A 12,859-nucleotide genomic window follows, 5' to 3' on the forward strand; every position below is an offset into this window, starting at 1 on the left:
GTAGAATTTCAGGTAGAGTCCAGCTTTTGAACAATATGAGTATACTTGGATTATAACTCTCTGGGTGCTGCAGTGAAAAAAGAAAACATATTAAGACACTAAAGTGGATACATGTCTATTAGCATCTTAAGACAAAACTTTGCAACTAAACTCACATAGAAATTTATTGTAATTGGCTTTGTCATAGCTGTCAAAGCTACTGGTATCTTTAACAGTATCTTTCTAAGACATAACATATTATTTAAACAGAATATTTTTATATCAACACTGTGAAGGCAGAGGAATATTTTAAATCCTAAATCAGTGATTATTTGCCTGAGAAGGGCCACGTGTTAGTGTGCTGGGGTGGCCTTAACAAAGTACCATAAACCCAGTCACTTAAACAATAAAAATATAGTGTGAGAAGTTTAGGATTGAGGTGTCAGCAGGATAGGCTCATCCTGGAGTCTGTGGAAAAGTCTCTCTGAACTTCTGTCAGCTTCTGGTGGTTTGCTGGCTTGACACACAGCCCCTCTATGTCTGTCTTCATGTTCACATGGTGCTCACCCTGTGTACATGCCTCTCTGTCCAAACTTCTCCTTGTTATAAGGACACCAGTCATGTTGGGTTAGGAGCCCACCTCACTCTAGTTAGGACCCCCCATCCTAACCAATTATACCTGCAATGACTCTATTTCCAATTAAAGTCACATTCTGAGCTTATTAGGTTATAACTGCAACACCTGATATTCTGACATTGTTGTTTCCACACTGCTGGCCCTATCATAGTTGTAATAACCATCATAGCAACATAATGTTCTAATTGTCTTGCTAAAAAGATATATCTTTTGAAGAATACATTCAGAGGAGTCCAATATTACTTCCACTCTTGTAGCTACGTATCTGGTTGAACCTTCAGGCTCTGAATTTAAACAGACAAAAACCTAGTCCTGTCCCCACCAGTTATCAGTGTTGAGATCTTGCACAATATCAGGTATAAATAAGGTAGCTATCCAGTTAGACTTTTAGTGATGCTCCTGCTACATAGTACATGCCAATACATTTCAGAAACTATTTTTTTGTGGAAATTTATATTTTGTAAAATAAAGAATAACCTTGTAATTCAATGTGAATCAATACAGAGGCACTTTGTCATATTTTATTGGTAAAGAAATAAGGGGGGTACATGTTCCTATCAAAATTAATGTTTAATAAAAACCTTTTATGGTACATTCCTAACATTACACATGCTCAAGTAACATGACACATTCTTAACCTTTATCAGGCAAAAAGATACTAAGAATCCAGACCTTGAGATGATTCTGTATTGGTAACAAGAGAATATGCTATTCTGACACATTATGGTGATATCTTACTTTTTAATCAAATAAACAGTAAACAACTCCTAGAAGTAAGTGAGAAAATAGCACACATGTTGGAATATGCCATGGAAAGACTTGTTCACATATTTCTACATAGACAGCTTCTTACATTAAGGCAAGATTTTCAATATTTTAATTTCATGGCACACATAAGCTAATTATTAATATTCTGTGGCACACCAGAAATATATATTTTTTCTGATCTGACCAATAATAGGTATAATTGTGATTCATTCACACCAGATGGCTATTGTTGTGTTGACATGGCTACTGTTACATTTTTTTTATTTGATGATGGAAAGGAAAAAAGGTCAGTATGTCTGGCTAGTCAGAATTGCATGTTTTAAAAATTCTTGTGGCACACTGTTGAAAATCATTACATTAAAGCAAGATTTTCCCTGAGGTACTAGAGATGTAAGGTGCTGATATAGTATCTCCATTTTATGAGAAACTCAGAGTGTAACATAATGGCTTTGGTTTGGAGACTCTGTGTATGGAAGGGGTGGTATTTAAAAGAAAACATTTTAGTGTGGTATCCATTCCATCTCCCGGTCTTATCCAACCACAGTTTGGATTGACAGTTTTCTGTGTTAAATTTTGTCATGAGGTTTGAAAAGTGAGGAATGCAGTATGTGATACATTGACTCTTCCTTGTTTAACTCGGATTTTCTGAGAGTTTCACAGAAAGAACATTGTATCACTTCATTTTGATTACTAATTTTTAGGTCATGTGTTCTGCTTATTCAAAGTTCAAACTATTGAAACTTGACAGCAGTCAGCACAAAATAGAGCCCTGTAGTTTATCCTTAATGAGGTATTCTTTCATCATCTATATTATTCCTCAACTTGAGATGTTTGAAACTCTCTTTTTTTCATACCCGTCTCCCATGCTTTGCTGTGTAGAGATGGCTTAGAATTAATGGGATAGCCCTATGGATCTGAAGAAGAATGTGGGGAAAAAGTAGCAATATGACAAGTTTTGGGGCAGGATAAGAGTGGAAAAGAAGAGAAGAAATAAGGATTTTAGAAAAAGATCTCAAAACAATTTTGAAATATTCAGTATACAATTAACTAACTAAATAATGCTGGGAACCGCCCTTCCTGGTTTCAGAAGCTGTGACCGAACCAAGGCTAAGGCTGAGGGAGCAACCTTGGACTGTAAGCCACCAAAGAGACAAAAGCTTATCTCCCTGGCAGGAGCGCCGCTTCTGCTTCTTTTACTTCATCCATAACTGGCCCCCAATGCTTGGTCGGTTAGCCAATGACAGGTAAGATTCCCCAAGGGGGGAACGACCTAAGACAGCACAATCACATGGGAGGCCCCCAAGGAAGGACTTTGGGGACTACAGCAAAAGGGGGTGATGGACCCTCACCCCTCAGCTTTGACAAAGCCTAAGTCCTCATTCTGTCTGTGAGAAATCTCCTAATCTCTTGGCTGCCTTACTTCCCTTGCTCCACCTAAGCCTGAAACAATGACAGAGGGTGGTGCTGCCCTGTGCTGGAAAGGGCGGATTCCCCTGGCAATCAGGCCTAAGAAAGAATATGTAAAATCCTGTGAAACCTGCTTTGTTTAGAATGTTCTCAATTAAATGATAAGGGCCCAAGCAAGAAGTGAGTTTGTTCCTCAAAGTTTTATAGCTCTTTAGCTACCTGACCCTGACTCAAAATAGGCCCTCAGAGTTCTTTGTTATCCATTGTTTGATCCTCACTGCCTGACAATGATTAATGAGCTTTACCTGAATTCTTGTGTAAATGAACCCAATAAAAGCCTGTGAGGAACAGGCTCTTGGCCCTTGTCCTTTGAGTGATCAGCCACATTTCCTCCCCAAGCAGATCATGTCTTGGTAGACTTATTCGCATCCATGGCAGACGGGGGTCCCTGCGAGTGGACCCACCCCTCCCACACACAAAATAATATACAGGAAAAGACTGCACTATTCTACTCAGAAGGTTTTAAGAATTTGGAAGAAAAGACTGATTTCTTTGAGCTAGCTATCAATAAGACATTCAATGGAGTTTCTTTAAAAAGAAACATACACATAGACATTTTTAGTCACAGTTAGTCCATTAATATCCCCTCCTCTCTCCTGGTCTCTCTCCAGCAGAAAAGGGAGTGTGTGGGGTAGAAAAAATAATATTCAAGGAGCCCTCACAATTTTAAAAATATGATTTTATGGAAAGTTTAGGAATAATTTTTTAAATATTCTGATAGCCAAAACTCACAAAAAAGGTCAGATTTTTATGACCACCCAGTAGTCATATTAATAGTAGGAAAAGAGCATTTAACTTAGCCTTGTACAAACTGAAAGTTTTCTTTTAGCCATTTGTTGTAATTAGTTGTAATATAAAACAGACTTGCTCAAAATATAGAAACCAGATATAAACAATAAACCCCATGAATCAGAATCATGTCATGATATTTTTCACTAGTTCTGGCAGACTTGCATGGTGAAGCTCTTGGGAGTGCCCAGGCAGTGCTGACATCAGACAGGGTGACAGTCACACAACCAAGGAGCAAAGACATTCAGGATGTTCCATCTCATATAGGAGGTACTGGATCTTCTGGTCACAGTGCACATTAGCACAGACTAAGGGGACTGGCCACTGAGCGCTGCCTTTTCCACCTAAGGGCCACATAACTTCATTAAACTTGTTTCCTCACTGAGAACGTAGGAATAAACCTAGAGCCCCATTTCTGTTTTATAGGGTTTTTATAAGAATTAAGTGACCTCAAATATGTAAAAGAACAATGTAAACTATAAAGTTCTGTAAAACTTTAATGGTTACTACACATACAGGAAAGAAATATTTGTTAGAATTCACTTATAAATGAGCTTGATGTTTTGACCTTTCAGTGTAACCCACTGATAAGTATAAAACATATGTTTATTGATTCATAGTGGTGGTCAATTAATTTTATAAAATTCCACCTCAATAAAGTACTGAATCATTGTGCAAACAGTTCTGACCAATGTCTTTCAGAACAGTCATTCATAATACTTTTTTTCCAAAATTTTAAATTGAGTAGCCCCATCCCTTTGGGAATACAATGCCAACATCCTAATTTATTTTCAGTTAGAAGTTAATTTGCTTTAAAATATATGTTATCAAACTTCCTGACCCTGAGCCATTTTAGGGTACAAGGAGCACATCTCACCCCTCTAGTAGGTTACAGAGATAACAGCACTCTGAGGGAACACTTGGGGATCCACAGGACAGGGCACTGTCTGCTTGCAAATAACATTAGATAAGACAGTCTTCAAAAATGGTGTAAATAATAATAGCTTTCCTATGTGACAACCATATCCAAGTAATAAAATGAGTCATAAAGAACATTTCACTCACCAGCAATTTTGATTATAAATATCTAGGAAGAAATTATAAATGGTTTTTCAAATAACATTGTAGAAATCTTGGATTAACAGTAACATGTATTACTGAATCAGAAAACTTGCTGTATCAAATGACATAAAATTGATTTAAAGGTTTAGCTAAACATTAAATACTCCAGAATGGTCAAGACAATTTTAAAGAGTAATAAAAAGAAAAGGAACTTCTTACTGGATATAAGAATGTTGTGTAATGTTACAGACATTAAAAATTTGGTACTGGCACTAGAATAGATAAATCAATGACACACAATAGAAAGGGCATATATAACCTCAGATGTGAATGTGAAATTATGTATAGCAAAGGACACATTTAAAACGGTGCCCTGATTTATTTATCAGACAACTGGACCATCTGAGAGAAGACAGGTAGATTCCTACCCTAGTGAGGTGCAAAGGACACCTGGGCTGGAGAATTGCATTTGGACATGACTCTGAACACCCTGGCTCACGGGCCAGGACATGGAGTCTTAGTCACCATTCCTGGGCCTACGTGCCCCTGTCTACGGGATGGGTGTGTGCACTTTCCTACTGGGGTTGCCAGTGGACCCTCTGACAGAGGACAAATGGGGTCTCAGAACAACAGGATGTTCCAAGTGCTCAGCAAACACCAGCAAGATTGCTCAAAGAACAGAAGTTTACAAGAAACTTTCCTGACAAAGAGCCTAGAGTTAACATCAAATGTAAACACTTTCTGCTTTTGTTCTTAACAGAATTTCTGTCTCTCTTGGTTATCAGAGTCCTTTCATGTGTCAGTCTGAATCGGTGCCAGTTCATTTAGATAAAAAGTCAAAGATAGAAACTATGTGAGCAACAGGCAGAGTCCTGATGAGGTCATGGGAATGACAGCAGGGCCGTGACTTCCAGCCTGCAGCTTTTGCTTGTGCTGGTGGAAATTTAATTCTCAAATATTGAAGTTGTTGGGAGAGGAATGGGAAATAGTTTTAAGGGAAAGGAGGGCTGGAAAATTACAGCATACACTCACACCAGTCTCCTAAATCTACTACCTACTATGTGCCTCGCTACATGCCACATACCTGCTAAGCATTTTATAAACTGTCTTTGTCTTCCTGTTTTCAGATGAGACAACCAAAGTTCACAGATAATAATTGCTTGGCTGAGGTTATGTAAAGAAACAGAGGTTGTAGTCAGAGGCAGCATTTGTTCTTTTATTTTCTTTATTTTTTAAATTTTCAGTGAGCTCTTTTTTTTAAGATTTTATTTATTTATAGAGAAGGAAAGGGAAGGAGAAAGAGAGGGAGAGAAACATCAATGTGTGGTTGCCCCTCACATGTCCCCAACTGGGGACCTGGCCCACGACCCAAGCATGTGCCCTGACTGGGAATGGAACTGGAAATGCTTTGGTTCACAGGCCCGCTCTCAGTCCACTGAGCTACACCAGCCAGGACTCTGTTCTTTTATTTTCTAGGCACACATATTTAATTAATAATACTTTTCTTTTATTCCCATTACCCCATCCCTTCCCATCTGGACCAACCTGTTCTCTGTACTAATGAGTTTTTCTGTTTTGTTTTTTAGTTTATTTTGTTCTTTAGACTCCACATGTAAATGAAATCATGTGGTATTTGTCTTTCTCTGACTGACTTATTTCACTCAGCACAATATCCTCTAGGTCCATCCACATTGTTGAAATGGTAAGATTTTATTCTCTTCATAGCTGAGTAATATTCCATTGTATATATGCACCACTTCTTTATCCAATTGTCTGTTGGTAGGCACTTGGGTTGCTTCCAAATCTTGGCTGTTGAAAGTAATGCTATAATGAACATAGGGTTGCATATACATATATTATTTTGAATTTGGGTTTTGGGTTTCTTTGGGTATGTATCCAGAAGTGGAATCTCTGGGTCATAAGGCAGTTCCATTTTTAACTTTTGGAGGTAAATCTATATTGCTTTCCACAGTGGCTGCATCAGTCTGCATTCTCACCAGCATTACAGGAGGTTCCTCTTTTCTCCACATCTTCACCAACACTTGTTTTGTGTTGATTCATTGGTTGTAGCCATTCTGAAAGAAGTGAGGTAATACCTCATTGTGGTTTTAATTTGCATTTCTCTGATAATTAGTGATGTTGAAGATCTTTTCTTATGTCTGTTGGCCATCTGTATGTCCTCTTTGAGGAAGTATCTATTCAGGTCCTCTGTGCATTTCCTACTTGGATGACATTGGTTCCTTGCAGTAACAGCTGTTATAACCTGGGTCATGAGCATCAGAAGGACAGGTGAAGGGGCTGAGCTGTGGAAAAGAGTCTGCCCCTGTTTTTTGAGCAGCAGTTTTAGGATGGTCAATGTGACTGATGTCACCACATTTGCACTGAAAATTCACTGGAGTAAAGAACTAAAAGCCCTAATAGATTCCTGTGGACAATTTGTTGCTACAGAAACCATGTCTTGGTAGTTAATGGCTACAGGTGTGACAATTCCATTTTTTGTCCAGGAACTGAAGGAATTCAGATTGTCCAGAAAGGCCCATCTATTTAACACCTCCACACAATTAAAAAAAAATGGTTGTATAATTGACACACATCTGTGAGAAAAATTTGTTACATGGAGCCTTTCCTGGAGTTAGGCTTTCATGGTTTTTTAACAATAATTACAGGGGTGGCAAAAGTAGGCTTTTTAGTCATCAGTACATGAAACACAGAGTTTATTCTTGTATTATCATTTAATTATTGTGCTATTTATTTTTACTATTATTATCCTACTTTTGACCAGCCCTATATTTATGCCTCCTTTCCATCAATTATGCTTACTGACTGCACAACCTTGAAAGAATGCTTGTGAGGCTGATAAAAATCTGCAATGCTCAAGCTGTAAACTTTTATCCTCATCCAGTTGATGAGCTACCCATCAGGATATGTTCCAATCTTATAATCCCTAAAACTCTATTTCTGCAATGCTCATGAAAACCCTAAGCCACATGCCATTGAGTCTGGTTTTCTCCTGCTGAAATGGTGCCTGTAATTACTAGACTCTATCAAGAAGATGGTGGAATTTAAGCTAATTGATTGGGGCTCATGTAGGATAGGAACCCCAAGAGCTAATGACTAAAAAGTCTGGATTTCACTTTTGTGAATAAAAATAGCCAGATACATACAGACAAATGTATGATTCCATTTACGTGAGGTACCTAGAACAGACACAGTCGGAGAGACAGGTATAGGAGGCTGGGGACCAGGGTCTGTGCATCCTTGCAACCCAGAGATAGGGAAAACAGTGCAGTACTGTGGTCCTAGATCAGCGCTGGAATCAAACAGTGCTCTCTGGCCATGACCTCTCTGTTAATAAATTCTACTCCACAGCATTTGATCGTCATGTAAAGGGCTTGGACTTACATTTAATATGCAATAGGAGCTCAGAAACAATTAGCTGTTACCTTGTACTCAAACCCTAGGACTGTCTGAATATGAGTCAGCAGATCATAGGGAAAATGGAGGTACAGGAGCTTCCCAAGAGATGAGAGGTGTGTCTGTGGAGAAAATGCCACATTGTTACTGTGGAAATCTTCTGCTCTGCTCCTAAGAGCAGTGTCACAGCTAAACTACATTGTGACATAAATTTTCCAAAGAATCATTCCAGATACAAACAAACATGCCTTAGAGATACTGGGGGCTTGACTTCAGGCCCCCACAGGAAAGTGAGTACTGCAATCAAGTGAGCCACACAAATTTGTACTTCCAGTGCATATAAACTTTGTTTGTACTATGCTATAGTCCATTAAGAGTGCAGCAGCATTATGTCTAAAAACAATGTACACACCATAATTAAAAATTTGTTATTGCTAACAAATGCTGATCATCATCTGAGCCTTCAGTGAGTCCTAATCATTTTGCTGGTGGAGGTTCTTTGCCTCTATGTTGATGGCTGCTAACTGATGAAGATGGTTGATGGTTGCTAAAGGCTGAGATGACTGTGACAATTTCTTAAAATGTGACAACACTAAAGTTTGCTGCATTGATTGACTCTTCCTTTCCAGAGCAATTTCTCTGTAGCATGTGCTGCTACTGTTTGAAAGCATTTTATTCTCAGTAGAACTTCTTTCAACATTAGAGTCAGTCCTCTCAAACCCTGCCACTGCTTCTTCAGTTAAGTTTATGTGATATTCTAAATTCTTTGTTGCCATTTCAGCAATTTGCATAGTTCCTTCACCAGAGGTAGATTCCATTTCAGAAAACTTATTTTAGTTCTAATTTTGTCTATCAAATCAGTGAGTATGAAAGATCCATAATCTGAGTCTGAAAAGCTCGGTTCATCACATCTGCTCCTGCATGTCTCGCACACAGAGGATTTAACTCTGAAGGATTTCATGACCACATCCATCTCTAGAAAACCTTCAGGCTGATGATGTTGGAGCAGAAATTATAACTGAATTATACAATTATAAATACATAACCAGAAGCTTCCAACCAGTACTTAGGGATAATTTTCCTCTTCCTCCCTATTACTTTTCATAAATCACTCTATATTTCTAAAAAATGTTTTGCTTCCTTCACTTGGTGAAAATCGTATCTACTTTGACATGTAACTCACTTTTTTCTATGTGTCACTATCTAACTTAAGTGCCTTAAAATTCATTTTTCTTGATCTCAATGGGAAAGATTAGAAACTTAGGGATTGCAACATATATTTTTCCAATATGTTGCAAACCATTGATTTGTTTTCAGTTTATATGCAATTTTCTAGAACTTGATATTTTCAAAGTGAGTTTAAAATTCAGCCTTAATAAAATTCTATCAAGTTAAGTGGATGTGGAGTAAAACTGTCACCAAGTCAGGTGATGGTCTTGAGTGCTTTGCTCTGGACATCCCTTGTCCTCAGGACAACACAGGCTGGATACTTTTTGGTCACTCTTCATGTGTGTGGTGACTCCTGTGGGCCATGGAGCTGACTGACACAGAGGTACAGGGTGGAGGATAAGATGCTTCTGTGACTTTCTCTGATCATGAGGAAATACTGTATTTTGATATAAGCTCAGGGTGTCTCATATCAGGAAGCTGTAACACTAATATAAATTGTAGATGGTTCATGTGCCTCTGTGAAATGATTATCTCTCTATTGACAATCAATTGGGATGTTTTAGCAAGAGAAAAAAAGGGAATATATGAGGTCTAACCAAAAGGTATCCAGCCATATAATATGAAAAATAGAGATATTTCTTTAAAAATATACAAGATACAAGAAATATTGTACATAGGACAATGACACCTCAGTCTCCCTCAAAGTAGACACCTTGGAACCTCACACAATTCTCCCAATTGCCATCCACTGCCCTGTCATATTTTCCTGAATCTCATCAACAGTCTGAAACCTCTTCCCTTTCAAAGGTGATTTTAGATTGGGGGAAAGCCAGAAGTCTGAGGGCACGGAATCTGGACTTTAGGGGGGCTGAGTCACCCAGGTGATTTGATGTTTCACAAAAAAACTCTGCAGCAGACATGATGCATGAGTGGGAATGTTGTCCTGATGAAGTCACCAATCACCAGTTGCCCATAGCTGCAGCCATCTAAATCAGCTAAATCATTTCCAGAGAGGAAATGTTCAGGCTTAAAACAAAATCTGATGCAGATTTGTTGTTCTACTCACTCAGTCATATTGAATGCAATGGCCACACAGTACACATGCTCACTCAACAGCATCTACTGCCCCCACTGACTAGTACGGTAAAGTTGTCATTGTTCCTGCATGCACATTCCAGCCCACTCTCTGTGGCTGCCAGGTTACATCAATGTACACAAACTATTCTTATATTAACAATGGTTGGCCTTTTTCCAGACAGACCTTGTATGTCCTTTTGACTTTTATATAAAAAATTAGTACAACTTCTTTTCCCTTCCTTATTATTTCATTCTCTCCTTCATTCCCTTATGGCACCCTAGCCAGCTCCCCACCACCAAGGAATCCACCTTAACTTTGTTGGTTTCCTTCCAAGTTCTTCTCCATCAATTTTTTAACTATAAAGATTTTATTTAGTTATTTTTAGAGAGAGGGGAAGGAAGGGAGAAACAGGGAGAGAAACACCAATGTGAGAGAGAAACATCCATCAGTTGCCTCTCCCATGAACACCAAACAGGGACTGAACTTGAAATCCCCTGACCAGAAATTGAATCAGTGATCTTTTGTTTTGTGGGATGATGCCCAACTGAGCCCCACAGGGCTTTCTCTATCATTTAATCCTGCAAGGAGGTGCAGGTATTCACAAGCACATAGGCTCACAGAAACTCACAGGAACAAGAAATACAAAATTTTCTCAAAAAATGCAGTATTTTTACTTAATATTCTATATCTTTCTTGTTTCTTTCATAAAACAGTACTTGCTGGAAATGCTTCTGAGTTACTGGTCAACATCTGGTTCTTCCTTCATGGAAGTGGCTCTGTGTCCCACAGTGTAGACACATTACTTTATTAGGCCACCTAGATGAACAGTGTTCACTGTTTACAGTTGTTTTACACTGAACAGTGCTAGATAATGAGGTGTCAGCAATACTGGTGCTAACCTTTTGCAGGATGTTCTCTCCTTATGGCCTTCCTGACTCATCTCCTCCTTGAGCAGTGGGGACATTCAGGCCATTCAGTTCCTTCTCAGTCTCTTGGAGGGCAGGGGAAACTGGGGCCCACATCAACTTCTGTTCAGAAACCGATAATTTTCAAAACTTATCTCCCCAATATAAGAGCTCCCCAGGCCAAGCTGGAGAAGCCCCTGCTCTTGTTTTCTCTACCACGAACCTACCACAGAGTGAGGCACCTGCACCTAGCACCCAGCAACTAAGTGCAGAGGAGGAAGGTGCTCAGATTCAATATTTCCAGAATATATTCCAAGTTCATCTAAATAACCTAACACACTGCTATGACCCCTGCCTACAACATGGTTCCAAGCTGTTCTACTGAGTACTCGAAGTAGAAATGTGATGGTAAAACCAGTTAATTAACTGAACATCTAACTAATGAACTAAATTTAGTTGAAATTACTCAAATGTTCTAACCTGGCTGTCAATTTAGTGTAGGACTGACTGTAAGAGATAATGTGGCTTTTTAACTAGCAAAGAATCCTTTAGTCTTAGACTCTTTTATGGTCATGAATTTTATGCACCCTAAGATGAATATTCTTTCATCAAAAGTCTAATTGTATACCTACTTTAAGAATTGTGTAATTTTCAAGTTATTCTTTTTTGGTTCAATACACATTTTAATCTGGTTTCTACTTAACTCCTCTGCATATTTTGTGATTTGTAAGCCTTTCACCCATAAGGCTACTCTACAGAATAAGTCACTTTTAAGACCTAGGTATCAGTAACTATTCAATTTGATAATAAACTTTGTTGAAACATGGCAGAATGCTTAAATATAAATTTATCATATAAATACCCAGTTTTAACCTCACCATGCATGTTGTGATATTCTGAAAAATGCTCAATATTTAACTCATATTACAGTATACTGTTGGTGTATGTTTTCTCCAGGCCCCATCCACAGAGGATGAACAGAGAGAGCAGAAAGCACTGTAGTTATGGGTAGTGTTATCTGTGAGTTCTCTGGATACCAGCCCAGCTGACAGTCACCTGCAGCACAGGGTCACTCCCTTTGGCTTATTTTATGTTCTAGCAAGCAATTTTGACAGAAAATGGCTACAAAAAATGAACACATGGCAGTGTTGTATCTGCTACAAATATACCAGGACAATGTTATTCTGGGAAATGGTTATGGTAGCTGGAATGTGCTGTCAGAGAAAGTCATGGAAGGAGCAGGAAATGAGACTGGTGATATTTTCCATTTACGAGAGGCACCCCAGACAACACAGCAACCTAGGAAAAATGTTTGACTAGCAGGTAGTGGGGTATAGTTGTCCCCACTTTATTCATGGTTTCTCTTTCCATGGTTTCAGCTTCCCACAGTCAACCATGGTCCAAAATACTAAAATGAAAATTCAGAAATGAAGTATTCATAAGTTTTAAATTATGTGCTGTTCTGAATAGCATGGTGAAATCTCAGCCCTTCCAACCTAGGCCCATCCAGGACATGAATTGTTCCTCTGTCTAGCTCTCCATCTGCAGTAATCACTTAGCTGTCAGGTTATTAGATGGACTGTTGTAGTA

The sequence above is a fragment of the Phyllostomus hastatus genome, unplaced genomic scaffold (assembly GCF_019186645.2).
Source record: "Phyllostomus hastatus isolate PE091 unplaced genomic scaffold, TTU_PhHast_1.1 phas_contig_38, whole genome shotgun sequence".
In the NCBI taxonomy this organism is placed as follows: Eukaryota; Metazoa; Chordata; class Mammalia; order Chiroptera; family Phyllostomidae; genus Phyllostomus; species Phyllostomus hastatus.